This window comes from Poecilia mexicana, unplaced genomic scaffold (genome assembly GCF_051168715.1).
Source record: "Poecilia mexicana isolate PSO_F unplaced genomic scaffold, ASM5116871v1 scaffold_21, whole genome shotgun sequence".
In the NCBI taxonomy this organism is placed as follows: Eukaryota; Metazoa; Chordata; class Actinopteri; order Cyprinodontiformes; family Poeciliidae; genus Poecilia; species Poecilia mexicana.
The window spans coordinates 18,037,443-18,054,135 of NW_028263390.1; the positions used below are offsets into that span (position 1 = coordinate 18,037,443).

General features: G+C 39.0%; 1 protein-coding gene across 8 annotated transcripts in view; it reads left to right on the forward strand.

Moving 5' to 3' along the window:
* The window catches only part of lama2 (laminin, alpha 2), a 157,220-nt gene that overhangs the window by 1,298 nt on the left and 139,229 nt on the right, over window positions 1–16,693 (forward strand). The gene's annotated exons all lie outside the window — the stretch shown is intronic.

Sequence of the window (16,693 nt, forward strand, 5' to 3'; positions counted from 1 at the left end):
CTAGTACTGAGCATACATGTGGTGACAGTGGAGTGGAAAAACTTACCACATATTTTGGTGCATCTAAAAGTATGAGTTTTATATCATCTCCGTCTAAATGCACAGAAAAGAAGCGCATTTACAATGTTATAAAGAGCAAGTGTAATAGAGAGCAGTATAATGAATGTAGATTTTACAGTGTTGTTGATATGTGATCTTGTTTTTCTTCTCGTCCATGTTACTCGTTGCGTGTACTCCAGAACACGCAACGAGTAACATGAAATGAATTAGCATTATGCTATTCATAGGAATAGATTTATTGTTGGTACAATGCATACAAATGTGTAGAGCAATGACATTACTACACATGCATAGACTCTATGATGCACAAGTACTATGATATCATATATTAGTCAATGATTTTTTGTTGTTGTTGTTGAGAAAACTAATGGACAGATGCAATTTAAAATTTGGTTGTGCTTTTGTCGTTTGGCAGTCAGCATTGTGTCTTGATATGGAGCAGTAAATGCTCTGGGGGGAAAAACTGCTTTTGAGTCTGCTTGTGTGGGTGCAAAAGGCTTTGTAGCATCTACTTGTTGGCAGTAGTTTAAAGCAGTGCTGGCATAGGTGGGTGCAGTCCTCATGTGTTCCTTACTGGGTCATTCCTGTGATTTTTGTTCATATTCATACTGTTGTAAGGTGATATGAACTACAACTTTTCAGATATAGTTTCAGTGCAGTTAGATTGGGGGCAAAGAGGTGCTGGTTTGTCAGCAGGAGAGAGAAGATAAGACACAAAAGCGTAAAAAAGAAATAGTGGGATTTCTCAACAGATTGTCAATCCAGTTTGTGTTGTCCATGAAATATAAGTTACCCAAAAGTGTAAAACATGAGATTAACGTCCCAACACTGTAGTTCTGTGTCTGCAAACTTTAGTTATTATTTAACCCATCTGTACATACTTTCTTTGTCAGTTCTTCTTTGTCCAAGATGCACCGATCCTTACAATAAACAGCTCTCTGTGTCATGATGTCTGGAGGCTGCACTGGATCAATAGGCATGGAGGCTGAGTTGTCAAGTGAATTTGAAGATTTTAATAAAAATGATGAAAATATCAACTTTCAAAAACGTTGGGGAGCCAGGGCAGAACAAAAAAATATATATAATCCACAGAGAAAAACCATCAAGGCCCCATGTGTTCCCCCACATGGTGTGAAACAGGGAAGTAATGGAAGAACCAGCAAGGAGTAACAGGAGAAGAGGTGCTTAAGTACTGGGAGATTGAATCCTGAACAAACAGACCTGGGTTAATGAGCTAACAGGCTGCAGGTGTGAGGGGAGAGAGACAGGAAGTGACACAAGGGGTGAAGGAGAGTACATAGTTAACTAGAAAATAAATCTAATACTAAAGATTAACAGGATCTTAGAAACATAATTAAACTAGAGTAACAAAGAATTACGCTAGATGGTAAATAAACTAGAATGACCAAGGGCTGAACTAAAATAAAAACGAAACCAGACTAATCTAATCAAAGAAAGAGACAGAGGAAAAGAGAATAAACAAACCCAAAACCAACTCAAACAACCTGAGATCACGACACTCCAGTATTAAGCTTTTCGTCTACACGCACATTTCTGTTTGAAAAAGATAGAATTTTTAGTACAGTTGGGAAAAAAAAATGTGTTCAGAATTTGATGATCTCAAATGAGTAAGGAATGAGACTTGAATTGATTAATCTACTTGTGGAACAAATCGTGCCATGAAATGAACCAGAAAGAACGACCGCTCTTTTATAGGGTGTGTGTGCGTGTGTGTGTGTGTGTGTGTGGGTGTGTGCGTGTGTGCGTGTGTGTGTGTGTGTGTGTGTGTGTGTGTGTGTGTGTGTGTGTGTGTGCGTGTGTGTGTGTGTGTGTATTTGTGCGCGTTTGGGTCGTGACATTGTCAACAATGAAAAATGAGCAATAGAGCCTGGTTAAAGATGAGGACTGACAGCTGAGATGGAAAAGAAAAGAAAAACAAAACACCAAATAGCATCGCAAGAAATTCTGTTGTTTTGAAGGTCATATTTTTAATGTTTCCTCAAGTAACAATCAGATACGTTGTTCTAAAATTTTGCCTAATATTGAGTTTTCAGAAAAGTCCGTAACGATCTGAGCCAGCGTGGCAGAAAAATGTCACATCGATTTGTGTTTTCCCGTTTCTGGGATAAAATTCTCGATTGCTGTTGCAACAATGTGGTCTGAAGATGGGAGCAGTCATCTCTGATCTCAAAATATGAAAAAGAGACTACACTCATTTTCTCAAGCAAAATAGTATAGGAAGACAATGGCAAGTCTAGGTTCCTTTTGAAGTTAAAAGAAAAATGTTGTGCTAAGCAGGCAGTGGCTTGGTCCTGATATAGCACTGCACATGCTTTGGTCTAACGCCCTGCTGTGTATAAGCCAGGATCTAAGTTTTACCAGAAGAACATTATTTTCTAACTCTACTTATCAGTGGTCATAAAGATATAATTGATTATTGAGTTTATTTCCATCCTTAGGGAGAATTTGGTGGTGTTTGTCTCCAAACTGATTAGAACAAGGTATTGCTTGCCATGCCTTTTTCTATTTATCTTCTTGAGAACATCCCCCTGTTTGTGTTTAACCCAGGAGTGCTGTGGACCTCCTGCGGAGGAAATGGAGGGGGGCTGCCATCAGTATGGGAGCGTTTCTGCATACTTGTGTGAGTGTGTGTGTGTGTGTGAGAGATAGAGAGAGAAGAGAGTGAGCAGAAGAAGGCGGGAGAGGCCATCTGTGTTAGCAGCCTCATTACTAGGCGTGTCAACCAGGCATGCTCTCTGTCAGCGACGGAGCTCAGACAGACACCAGGAGATAATCAGTAGAAGAAAAGAGGAGGGGGAGGAGCCCCAGGTCTGAAAGAGAAAGGAAGATGTGGTCTTCAAGAGTTGTTAGACATTGGGTGAGGCGTAATGAAGGATAGATGAAGTGGGCAGATGGATGGTCCGGAGGAACCAGGATGAAGTTTTTAAGAGAGATGATGACATAGAGATAAAACTTGTGGTACAAGAGTCCAGAATCTAATGAAAGCTTTCCTAACTTTTTTCTCTGCTCTGGTTTTGTTGCCCCATAATTTGTATTTATTTTTTTATTGGTGATGTTAAATGTTCATTCAAGTTTACTAAATGTTTCAATTTCAAGACCAGACATTCCAACTTTGTTAACTGAACAGTGTGGTAGGAAGCTAGACGATCCTTTAACCGTCCTATACGGTCTTAAGAGATGGGGTCATTAAGCTTTTCACTCTGTCACAATGACCCCACATGTGCTTTTACAAGGTTTCTTTGTGTGTGTGGCTTTGGGAACTGACGATCTGACGGGACAAACCCCCGCCGCTCCCCCGCTGTCTGAACACAACATTTGCCATGCATCTCCTGAGCTTTGCACTAACATTGCAGGAGGGATAATCAAAGACTGCCCTGTAGGGTCTCTACTTAATCCAGTGTGCTTCAGTCTTATTGAGTTTACTCTTTCATTTACTGACTATGTGTGTGGGTAGACCTACTTGCACAGCTTATTGGACTTTTTCAGTTGCAAGTAGGTGGGAGGACTTGGTTAGAAAATGTGGGATTTTCCTGGGTTTATCATCGTTTTAACCAGAATAGGTTTTTGATTTGCTTCTGATGCATTGGTATGTTTTTTTGGGGGTTTTTTTTCAAACTATAAGTGGTTAAAATGTATGTAGATGTTTGTGTGTGAAATGAATCTAGATTGTGAATCAACTGGGAAATCAACATTTTATTTGCCAAAATCATGGAACTTACTCATAATATCCACTTCCCTCAGAAGCCTTATTATGCAGCTTTAATAGGCAAAGAATTAGGAAGGTTGGGAAAACGGATTTCCCTGTTGACGTTTATCATATGTTAATACAATCACATCTGCAGAATGATACAATGATTTGTTTTTTGTTGTTGTTTGTTTGTTTGTTTGTTTTTACTTCTATCACAGGATTTGCTTGGCAAAATTGACCTTTCCGTGGATAAAACATCTTAAAGTAACTGCTGCAGGTCATCATAATGTTGATTTACCCAAACTGGGCAGTGAATGGTTTGATGAGACGTCAACATGATGTAAATCCAGCTTAGTTGTGTTAGAGATTTTTTTTAAGGTGTGTTAATTTCAGTGTATGTTTCTGAGTTGTGCATTGGTGACTGAATTTGAATGCATAAAGTAGTTGATGAGCCCTTGGACTTTTTCAGCCTCATTTTAACCTTTACAAAAAAAAAGAAGCAAATCTGGGAGACAGACTGATCGTTATGTCTAAATGCAGAATTCTGTGAACTCTCTTTCTTCCACCTTTGACTTTGCACCGCAATGATTAGTGTAGTGATTGTCTTGCTCCCTTAAGCCCAGTAGTATAAGTTGTAGTTACCAGCATTCAAGCCAAAAGTGAATAAAATTGAACATGCTGCTCATCACAGAAGTTGTATGTTGCACGCTTGCTGCACAAACAAGTCTTACTGTTTCTCCTTTGCTTGAAGGCAGCAGAAATATCACCAGTGACATTGTGTCAAAGACTTTGATCACACAAACACCAACAGGTGTTCAAATGCTTGGGTATTAGAGGACCTTTTTAACTGCTAAAATTAGCCAGGTGCTAATTTGAACTGACGCTTTACGTCTGCTGACAGTTAGGTTGTGGTCAGGATGAAGGATTTGATCATAAATAGTTCAAATGCAGTTAATTATCTTGATTTTAGTTTCAGCGTTTGTCCAATTCCACACTAAAGGACACTGGACAGATTATTTAAACTCATGCAGTTAAACTTCAGCTATTATTCCGATTTTTTGGAAAGAAAAATAGATCAGCAACATTACAGGCCATTCAGATTACTTGCCCTATGTGTATAAAGGACCCTTATAACATCCTTTTCTTCACTCCAGACCCACTTGGAGTGTTTACTGCCATAAAGTTCAGCAACAGCCATCGGACAACGGCACATGGGTGCTGTTGAAGACCTATTCACAGTTAGCTAAATTCACCTTTCTATTTTAAAGCAGAAAATGTTTCCCATTCTGCTTCCTGTAGAGCTGTTTGGCATTGGGATAGTGTGACTGGTGACCCAGAGATGCCACTCTTTTCTGCAGTTCTATTCCAGGCAGCCATGGAGTTTTGTTTCCCATTCATTGCTCGAAAATAAGTTTGGCACAGTGTTTTTTTTAGCATTTTATATATTGTTTTGACAGTAGATATCGACAAGTTTAAATGAGCAACTATTTTCTTGTGGAAATTTTCTGACTTTTACAGTAAACACACTGGTCATCTAAGTTACAAGTGTTCGGTTATTTTCCTATTTTGAAGAGGGGACCAGATAAATGGTCCTCTTTGTCAAATCATATTTAGAAAATTGCTTTTTTCATATATTTTAGTAAAACATTGTCTTGGTTTAGTTGTTGATAAACACAGAATGGAATATATCTTAGAAAACTTAGAAAGCTGCTTGAAATATTGTTTTCTCAAATGACTTCTAGATTGCCAAAATCTAATATTCAAGTATTTTAATGTAATTAGTGTAAAGTCAATACAGCTTTTTTAGAGACTTACAAATACAAATTTCTTCTGATTGTAGTTTCAACTTGTCATACATCAACTGTTTTCCATTTCGAAGGGCTTTGTTGTAGCCCTTCATTTGTGCCACAGCTATTTTAAAAAAAGGTTTGCTGCGTTGTGTTTTGGAAATGTGCTTATTCGCTTCTATCAGTGTGGCAGATTATTGGCTTTATTGCAACACCACGGTGTTAGTTGACTTGTGGCCTTTTCTGGTGAAACAGTTCATTGTCCTAAAAAGCAAAATCTTTTTTTTTTTTTTTTTTATAAAATCCGGGTCTGTGCATGTGTGTGTGTGCTACTGTGTGTGTGTGTGTGTCCTGGCTGTTTTGTTGTCAGAATAGCATTGATAATGCTGAGGAGAAAATCAATAGTTAATTCTACCAGGGACACAATAGCTGCTCTGCCCAGCTCCATTCCACGATGGGCTTAGAGAGAAACAGGGCATGAGTTGATGAATTGGTAAGTGCAAGGGTGTGTGTGTGTGTGTGTGTGTGGGGGGGGTGTGTGTGTGTGTGTGTGTGTGTGTGTGTGTGTGTGCGTTCTTGTGGGTGTGTTTTTTTTGCGAGTTCATATAAGGGGGTGTGCATTTGTGCTGTGCAAAAGACTGTTTGCTGTGAGATATGGATTTGCTGGGAACAATATTGAACTTGAAAAATAAATTTAATGAGTGTTTTCGGGTGAAGGTGCAACATCCAGGTAGGTTTAATTAGATTCCACATTTAGGATACATATGGCTTATAAATTATTCCATGTGTTTACATAGCATTTATAAAGAAACAGAAGGTAAACAAATTGTAATGTTTATCCAGCAAAACCTGCCACCTTCACTAAAAAATAGGCCTTTTACGAAGTCACCCCATGTTATGGTTCTCCAACCTGTAGTTGACATTGCTGAAATAGATAAAATTACCCATCTTCACTCTGAATCACTGCAGCAGTGGACTGTGATGGTTTTGTTCCTCTGACCTTTTCAAATTTTCTCGCAGCTGTGTTCCTAAATTACTCTGCAGCAGCAATTTACTTTTAGTTTACTTGGCGGCATACTTTGAAAAGTAAAGCACAAATAATAAAGAAACTTCTTGGAACTTTTAAGGCCGAATGCCTTTGCAAACAGTTCAAACTCGCCGAGCTTGTTCAGAAACCAATCAGACGGAAAATTTTGCAGCACTTTATTTTCCGAAGGCAGTCGTTGTCCATTTCACTTTCAGCTTCAGATCACCGTCCACAGCAACGTGGCGACTGTCTGAGTAAAGTGCTTTGCATTAATTCGACAGATGATTAACTGTCACATGGTTGCAGGACATTCGTTTTCAAGACGCACCAAGTTGAGCTCCTGTGAAAAAACCTCCTCATGATGTTTTGTCATATGTGTGGTTTACAACAGTGTAGTAAACACAGCAATCATGGGAGACACAACTGTTGAGGAGGAAATAAATATTAACGTGCGTCGGTGGGACGTTTGTCTGCTGTAGTGGGCCAGAACTGAAAACGGGGGAGTTTAGTGTTTTTGGCATACTTCCTCAGAAAATTGTTCCTAAATGACTATCCATTCTGACTGAAAAACTGACTGCTGGGAAGTCTGATTGTAGTTTCACATTGGAGAAAATTTTTTGAAACGTTCCCCGGCTGAAAAGTTTACCAGGGGAAGCAGTGGAAGACATGAAGTTGAGAACAAAATGACGCAGTTTGCGTCACAACTTTGGGACGACCAGACAAGTAAGGCTGAACCATCTGTCACTTGAACGTCTGCTTTGTCTGATAATTATTATTCTTTTTCATTTGAGTTGTTCTTGTCAGGGAAAATATCCTACTGAATGTAGAAGTGTGTACAATTACTGAAATGTCCTTCAAACTGGAACCTTTTTGTATTGCTAATCACTTTTATGTAATTTGTAAGAAGCAGTCGCTACATCTCCTTATCCTTGCAGACTATTTGTTCGCATCTTTTGTATTACAACAAAATCCGCTCCTCCCAGAAAAAAAACAATATTTAACAGATGTTGGTTGTTAAGTCTGTTTGCAGAAGCTGAACAGATCTACTCTCAAAATCCCATCAAGCCCAGCAGACTAGAGGTATTTTAAATATTCATATGCCTACAAAGGAAGGAAGGTTTGTTAGACTGACGGACGGATCTTTCTGTCGGCTGTGGGATTTGATGCCGTGAACTCGCTGCTGCGGTGCGGTATGCCTGACATACAGATGTGCCGCTGAGAAAACAGACACCGCTGACCCTTACACACATAAACACACAAACGTCTGCAGCTGCAAAGAGTTTGGAGTGACCTCCGCCTCTTCATCTTTCTATGCCATCCTCTCATCTAACCCCCCTGTCTGATCTTTTGGGGTGCTTATATTTTCCCAGAGGGCTTCCTGTGGTAACACATGGTGTCAATAATGAGCCCCCCTACAAAGACGCACGCAGACATACAGATACCCCTCCTCTGCATCCTCCAAATCCTTTTTTTCCTCCTCTCATGTCTGACTCTTTCTTTCCTATCACTCGTCTCGTTTTTTCCTCTTCTCCCCTTTCATTCCTTGGCCTCCCGTTTGCTCTCATTTTCCACTTCTCATTTATTCCCCTCAATTTCCTCCATGTTTTCTTCTTTTCCTCCCCCTCCCTTTTTGCGCCAAAAACATGCTAAATATTGAATCAGACAAAAACAACTGGCAGATGAAATTATGATCGGCATAAATATTTTTATTTTCTTTAAAAGTGCACTAACTCTAAAAGCATGCAGCACTTGTATGCACTTTCCTCCCCCCTCCACTCTTCATCCTTCCTCCTCCCTCCACCCCTTCGCTGTCTCCTTTTCATCCTGTGTAGGAGTACCGCTGACAACCTCTGCGGCCATAGCCGAGCTCCGTGCCTAGCCTGGGATTGTTTGCCTTGCTCCGTCTTCCCCGTCAGTTCTGGAGGTCCTATTGTTTTGTTCTTACTTAAATCACTTCAGTTCAAAACCTCTGTTTATCCACAGTGAGCACACTGAGAGCAAAGCTGTCTTTTACAGGAGAAATCTGTCTGACACAGACAATTCAAAGGGAGCCATACAGCAAGACAAACACCCCCCAGCTTTACTTTTTTATTTTTTATTTTGTTTTTCTATTTGTTGGATTTAGTTTGGACTAACTTCTTTTTCTGGGCTCGAGAAAGTCAGAAGTTTGGGGGATAAAGCGTAGTTTTGAGCTTCCATTGTGAGCTGAGTTGATAAAGCGTAGATACAAACTGGCTTAATGGGAAGACGTAAGCCTGATGAGTAGAAACAAATCTTCCAATGAGGAGGAAATCTGACCCACTCCTCCTTGGAGAATTGTTTTAAATGTATTCATAACGAAGGGCATAAATAGCTGGTTTTGGTCACACCACACCACAGTTGTAGCTTGAATTTTCTCATGCTATATGTGTTCATTTCTGGAGTGAAATTAGAAATTATTCACCGTTTTTTGAGCCCGCATAATTTGAGCCAGTCGTAGATGTCGAATGAAAGTAGTCTGCCTTGGGCAGGCATAAGGTTCTCGTGATTGCTGAGATATTTTTCTTGAAAGATAAACGAGACAAGTTCAGACCTGTTTCAGGCAAGTTAATAGCTCTCATAAGTTTTATACAAGTTTCCAGCCAGTTAAGATGTGGTTTATGATCTTAATTAAAAGGTAGTAGTCAATTTCCAGACGTAGAAAAGCTGCCTTTTGCTATAAACCACCTAACATTAATGACTAACCAATGCTGGCCTTGATAAACTTTCATATATATAGTCTTATTTCTGTTGGCTACTGAAGCTTAAGAAACTAAACTTCAAGGGGTTATAGTTAACTTTTATTTGATTGGTTTATTATGGCTAGAGGAATAAAAAATAATTTCAGTTGTAATATTTTCTGTTTGATTAAACTGTGACTGAATCATTTTCAAGGCACATCTCTGTAACAGATTATACCCTCAGACATAATTAAAAAAGTGACTCAACCAGACTTTCACCAACATCTCACAATTTTATGGACTGCCTTCCAAGACAGACATTCTTCTGCGCTTGTTTGCATGTCTGCTGTGGGCCACTGTGTTGTAAGAATGTTTAAGCTGCGGTTTGTTCTTAGATCTGGGTTTCCTCCAAGTCTGTGAAGTCACGTATTGATACCAGCTGGCGTTAAACACCGCTGGAAATGATCGTTTCCAACATCCGTGTTCAGCACATGGTTTCAGTAAGCTTTAAACAATATGAGTTTGTGTCCAACAAACAGATATGATAGATTAGAAGGATGCCTTTGGGTATTTTTTTGAAGCATTTGTTGTTTCTTTCTGTGTGCACAGCTGCAATTATTTAGTGTCCTGACCTTTAGTATTAGGCAGCCTGTCACATTTGTGAACTTTGACCTGGCAAAGGTCACATTAGACTGCCTTGTGGTGTTGAGATTACAGCCAGCTATCTAGCTCAGGCCAGCCCTGAAATTAACTTCAATTGTTCTCAAGATATATCTTAAGGTTTGGTTTAAAAAATGCAGAAAATACTTTTTTGTCTAAACAATGAGAAAATGATTGAAAACCGATGTATAATGACTAATTGGAGTTGAAAAGCTGTTTGAATTGGTCAGATTGTTTAGGATAAATTTGGACAGAACAAAAAAAGAATCATGATCTAAAGCAGCTATAAAAATAAAACTGTTGGTAACCGTTTGGTGTTTGAGCATTGAGCTTTAGTTTGACAAAACTAGAACTACTTTCTAGAGCATTTTAAAAAAAACATTCTTAAAGGTATCGGCCACTTTATTTCCAAACTAAGCCTGGGATGTAGGAAAAAACTGAAATATAAAACTCTACACTGCTCAAACGGTGAAAGCAGCTTCAAATTAAGGCTTAAGGAACTCCGCACAGGTTATTTATGTTTGCAGAGATGCAGAGGTTATGCAGAAACGTGTGCATCTTTCCAAGACAGTGGAGAATTTACTTTTTATATTTCCAGGGGCAGCACAGATCTGGACAAAACCAGGTTTGAAAAAACTGCAATCATTGGACCTCTGACCTCTTGCTCAGGTCAGAGGTCCAAAGATAAGTTGGAATTAGCTTGTACCTAATATGAAAACATTTTCTCATCGGTAGCTTCAAATGATATTTAGATCTATGCAGTCGACTTGACTGACAGTACATTAAATAGAAGAATATAAAAAAAATAAAATTGTTCTTCAAAAACCCAGCAAATGCCATTTCTGTCCTTATTGACCGATCTGTATTCGGTGCACATGGTCTGGGCAGCACAGCTCCAAGATAGAGGCGCACACACACACACACACACACACACACACACACACGCACACACACACACACACACACACACACACACACCAAGAGGCAGCAAACAGAAAGGCCATTATTTTGGGGCTGAATGTTTGTGTGATTGAGCTGATAAAGCGTCAGAGGAATAAGAGTCTATTAGGCTGGCCTGGTTAGCTATGGATTTAACATTTATACGCACCTCTGTCACCGTGTGTGCGTGTGTGTGGGGGTGTGTGTGCGTGTGTGTGTGTGTGTATCTGACAAAAAGAGAGAAAAATGCAGGCAGAATGAATGAGGGCCAAAGACGCATGTGTGGTGTACACACTTTTTGCTTTCCCATTATTCCAGTTGTTTTTCTCATCAATATCTGTGCGTGTGTGTGTGTGTGTAGGACGACATTCTGTAGGTAATTTCCCATTTCTATTATGCTTCTTGTATTTCCATTATTCTGGTTCAAGGCAAATCCACAGAGAACCCAGTGCAGAGCCAATGTGTACATGTGACATGAGATGAAATATGTAGAAATATGACGTGTGTGTGTGTGTGTGTGTGTGTGTGTGTGTGTGTGTGTGTGTGTGTGTGTGTGTGTGTGTGTGTGTGTGTGTGTGTGTGTATGGGTGCGCATGAATGTGTTGACATGAAACCTTTGCAGTCCTGTAATAATAGACTAACAACACCAGGGGAACTTGAGGTGCTGGCATGTGACTGGGAAAGACTAAAATGGACAGAATTATTTCAGTCTAATTTCCTGTTCATTTTGGCCCAGAAGTAGCAGAGTAGTTCCTCATAATGGCTGGAGTTATTTAACGCTTGTACAAAGTGTAAAATCAAGTAATGAAATACCCAGACTGACAGAGATTCTGATTGATAAATCTTGTGTGTGTAACTGCTAAGTAGAGTTATCTTCTTCTCTTTGTTCACTTGAGTTATTTTATCCAGAACGCATATCTGGAAAATTTGGCTTGTTGAATATACTTTAAATCAGGCGTCTGAAATTCTAGTCCTCAAACGGTTGACTCAGTGTGTGGTCACCTTCTCCAGAGTCCTGCTAATTGCTCGCTTATTTGGCTCAGGTGTGTTGAAGCAGAGACACACCATACATGCCCTGTGTGTGTGTGACAAAAACACTGCATTAATGGGGCACCACTTTCCACATGCTTGCCATTTCCCTAACACGGTTTTGTGTGCTGCAAATGTGGAATTTGCCTCATTTTTCTCAGAGTGTAAGAATTGCACTGTGCTTTGTTTTACTTTGACTTTTTCACTTCTCCACTTGCTCTGACTGGATGAGTGTTGCAGATACTGTTTACCGTCAGAAATTCATACAAGGATGTTTACACCACGGGCAGTTGGGTGCCAGGCAGGAGGGAATGACACACACTTAAAAAGTCCTTTGCAGTTCTGCTCCCAAGTTGTTACATGTGCCACTCTTGGCACCCCTCAGACTTTAGCATGATTTTTTTTTTTTTTTGCTATAGCCTTCAAGCACATTTTTAGATGCTGACTATTTTTAAAATATTTAATTTGTCATCTGCATATGTGCAGCAATTTTTGAATCTTGGTTAAAGGATTCTAGATGCAAGTTGTCATGTATCAGTTGCTCATCATGGGTGGACTCACTGCTACATGTGCACATCACAGTGTTAAATCTCTACATGCTACTGCTTTGCTTTTTTTACCCCAAGACATCAAAAATATTAATATTAAGCCTTCAATCAGCTGTAGCCAACAACAAGAAGAAAGTCCAAGAGCAAGTAGCTCCAATGTTATCAGCTGCACTGGCATGTCTAGTGCTGAGGCTGTGTGCAAGTTGGAGCACAGGATGGTGGTGAGTCATCACTCCAAGTTCTCTTGGGCCATAAAAGTAGAAACGAGCTACTCCTTCAGCTCATGTCAACGTTTTCGCTTAATAAGTTAGCAAAATTCTCATCAAAGGTGAAAACATAAAAAAAATACAAATAAAACCCAGGTTGGTCAAATAAAATAGTAGTTGACAGAAAATAGTCGTACTTTCACACATCTGCATTTGCATAAATTGTACAAAAACCCATATTGGTAAAAAAATAAATAAATAAATAATTGAGTGTATGTTTGTCACTCCTAATATTCGACTATTGGGGAAAACGTCCTAAACCAGAAGCAAGCGTCACATTCTCAAATGCAATGGAGAGTTGTTTTTTTTTCCATAAACAACGTTTCCCCTATTGAGGCCGAAACATTCCTCTTTTTAAGATCTTTGGGATTTATACTTTGTTTGTTCTGCTGACCTCGTTCGGCCCCACAGAAGAAAGCCGACCTAAGCATTCAGCTGCGCCCGAGGCTTGTTCTGGCAGTAGGTGGGAGGTCTGTCAGCGCAGTTATTCCTACAGGAGCCCATCGCCATCTTCTTGCTACTCAATTGACTCATTGTCTTTGGTTGTATAGGGAAATTCTAACAAAGACGTTGTTCATTTGAAATACATGACATTTAAAATGAGATCTCCTTGCTCTTTTACTGATGCCAGTTAATTGGATTTTAAAAATGAAGTTTGCTCATTTTTATTTACAAGTACACGCTTGCTGTTTTGTTAAACTGTAAGCAATACAACACTCTACAGGCAAGTGATTTATTTTTATTTTTTTAAAAGCTGCACATGTGTGACCAGATGTTGGTTGCATAACTTCCCTTCTGACCTTCAGATTTACAGCCTGTGCTGTTGAGCTAAACAACATTTACTTTTGTAAAAGTATTGACAATAAAATACAAACTTTCTATATGAAATCTTCTCCAATGGCCTAAATAAATAGACTTCTAAATAAATGTAATTAAGAGATTTTATTTCTTGCATTAAAAACAAATCAGCAGAAAATACATTTGTAAGGATATCTAGAGCTTTCGTGACCTTAATATTATCTTCAGGACCATTATGAGTATGAACACAGTCAGTTATAAAAAATAGTTTGAAATGGCTATTTATAAAGGAATCTCATCAATGTCTGGGACAAACAATCCGGGTTGAAGTGTCTTTATGTAATAAATTTGTACAAACATCATCTATTTAAACTAAATTCGATTTTTAGATGTATTTTAGTTGCCACATTCCATCGGGTCTGTAACAAATTCCTGACAATTGGAACCAGGTTGGTGTATTTAAACAATCTCCTTCCCCTCTGAGGCGCAGCCATCATTACTTTGGATGTTGTGACTTTTCTCAGTCTGACACAGTTACTTTTATCACTCCTTTCCCATGTGCCTCCAATTCTTTTCCTCCCATAAAATTGAGTATTCCTAATGCATAAAATGATCCATCTGTTTCACTGCAGACACGCCTATGTTGTGTTTGTCATATTATCAGCAGCTGTTCACTGACTCAAAGCAATGGGAAAACTTTGAAGCTATGTTCTCGCAGGCATATTTTCTTTTAGAACTTTGTGTATTCTTTTTTCTAGCAGCTTATTCACAGCCAATATTTCCTTTTCAAGCGACTCAAGACTTTTTGTGATTTGAATTGCATGATTGCATGATACTGACTTCAAGACCTTCCTAGGACTTGATGTCAGAAGACCAGAGAATAATTCACAAACTGAATTATTCATATTCAGTTTGTCACAAATAGATTGTGTTGACAATATATTTGTGACATATTGTGCAGCCCTATTTAAAAAAAAACATGCAGCAAATGCTGTCTCACAATTTGAATTTTGATATGATGTACATTCATTTATAGTTAATTCTGGATTAATTTAGTTAAAAAAGAAAAAAGGTTGTACTTTGTCTGAGAAAGTCCGGTGTTGCACGTGGCTTTCATATAAAAAGAAGTGATATAAAAATAGTTTGGAATGTCAGGAAAAGATTTTTTTTCAGACTGATCTAAAGTTTTAAGAAAGATGGTTTGTTGGGGGTGAAGTAACACTTTTTTTTAGATTGCATAATAGAAATTAGCTGCAGGTCAAATGTAGGTGAGGAGAAGACCAGAGAATTTCAAATACTACATACACAAACTAACTTAAACCAAAGCAAAAAACCCCTCCAGGCTTTTTTTTGTTTGTTTGTTTCTATAGCAGTGCATTTCTCCATAGTCCTCTGCTGATGTCCATACTTTTCTTTTTGAGTCTATTTGATGACTCAGCAGATCTCTACACCAGTGGCAAGCTTACACTAGTACACAGCACCGATGATGCATAGAGAAGTCAGAGCTCTAACAATGTGCGGAATCAGCCTTTAACGTGGTAATGTGTCATTTAGGGCCCATTCATTTAGCTAACAACCTGCTTCCTTTTGAAACCTATTAGCAGCAATGGTAAATAGCGTCTCCAGTTTCCACTCACAGCTGATCTAGTGCTTGTTTTTCCCTTCAGCTCCAGTGTTCTTGACTTGTTAGTTTCTCATTTCCCAAACTCTCCCCGTCTTTTGTCTCGCATGCCTTCTCTCTACCACTAATTCCACAATTCTGCCTCATTTTTTGACTTATTTTCTCAATGATGTTACCCTTTGTCCACTTGTTTTGTCTTTGTTTTTTCTTTTTTCCCCCATCCACTCCACACTTCTGTACTTAGCGGCCCATTCATAACCTGTAGCCATTATCCACCAAGCTATTAGGTTTGCTAACAGCCAGATCCATTGGGTGAAAATCAATGTCTATCCAGGGAGCAGTTTGTCTGTAGTGCCACTGTAACAAACGTTGCATACCCCAACACACACCCAGTGCTTTCCCACTCTCTTTCATTCACTCTAACGTTACTGCACACATACAGACTCAAACGAATAATGTAAGCATGTGTAACGGATACTTTGGTCAACCATGCATCTAAACTCAATAGACAGAGCATTGTATTCGATGCTGTATTGTATTCAGTCAACCACATATTAGTGTTATTTGAGACCCCTTGTCATAATAGGCAAATTCATGTTCTTGCTGTTGTTCTAAACCTCTGAACACACTCACCGAACCTGACAGTTTTGGAAAAGGCTAAGAGTGAGTTTGCTGATTTGCTTTGGAAAACAAACAACATCACTGAAATTCCCAAATCTCATTAAACTTAAGACGATTGTAAAGCGCTGTAGACATGGATACACAATCTATTGGTGCCCATTTTGTTTTTTTAGTGGTTTCCGTGTTTCTGCTCCTCCTAATCTAACCTGAACGTTTTCCAGTGCCGGAGCTGTTAGCAGTAGCCAGGGGTCAGCTAATAGCAGACGCGAATTCATTAGCTCTTGTTAAAAGTGATGAGGCAGCAACGTGCTGTTCAGATTCAGTTATATCCATAGCATTGTTTTTAAGATCTGTTTGTTCCCTGAAGGGAACAAAAAAAACACACACACACAAGAGAACCTCATTTTTTTAAGACTGACAAATAATAGGAGAAATTCAAATGGGTGTTGTTTCAAACAACAGCAGATTTGATCTGATAGTTTTGCACATATACAGTAGACTGAGAATTTGAGCTCGTTCTTCTTTTCCAACTGATTAAGCTCAAACTTAGTCATATTGTGGCCATTTTTCCAGTCAGCCTCCACCTTTTCTATCCTCACTTCAAATGTATTTAAACAACTTCATGCTTTTGCAAGGTGCCACAGATTTTGTCGATTAGAATGAAACAAATTAACCTGATGAATTTTGTTTTTGGCCCATTTACTTTGCAGAACTCCCTTTGTTGTACACTTTTCCACAATCAAGCCTCAACATGTGTTTTCCATTTTTATTGGCCGGCCGTGATGCTATCCCCATTGACTTTCAGCTTGCTGGCTTAAAAAAAGTTTTGAAATAATCTAAATTGCTGCAAACAGAAAAACTAAAAGCTGAGACTTTTGGTCTCATCAGGCCCTTCCTAAAGCTTTGCTACCCACAAGAACTGATTCTTA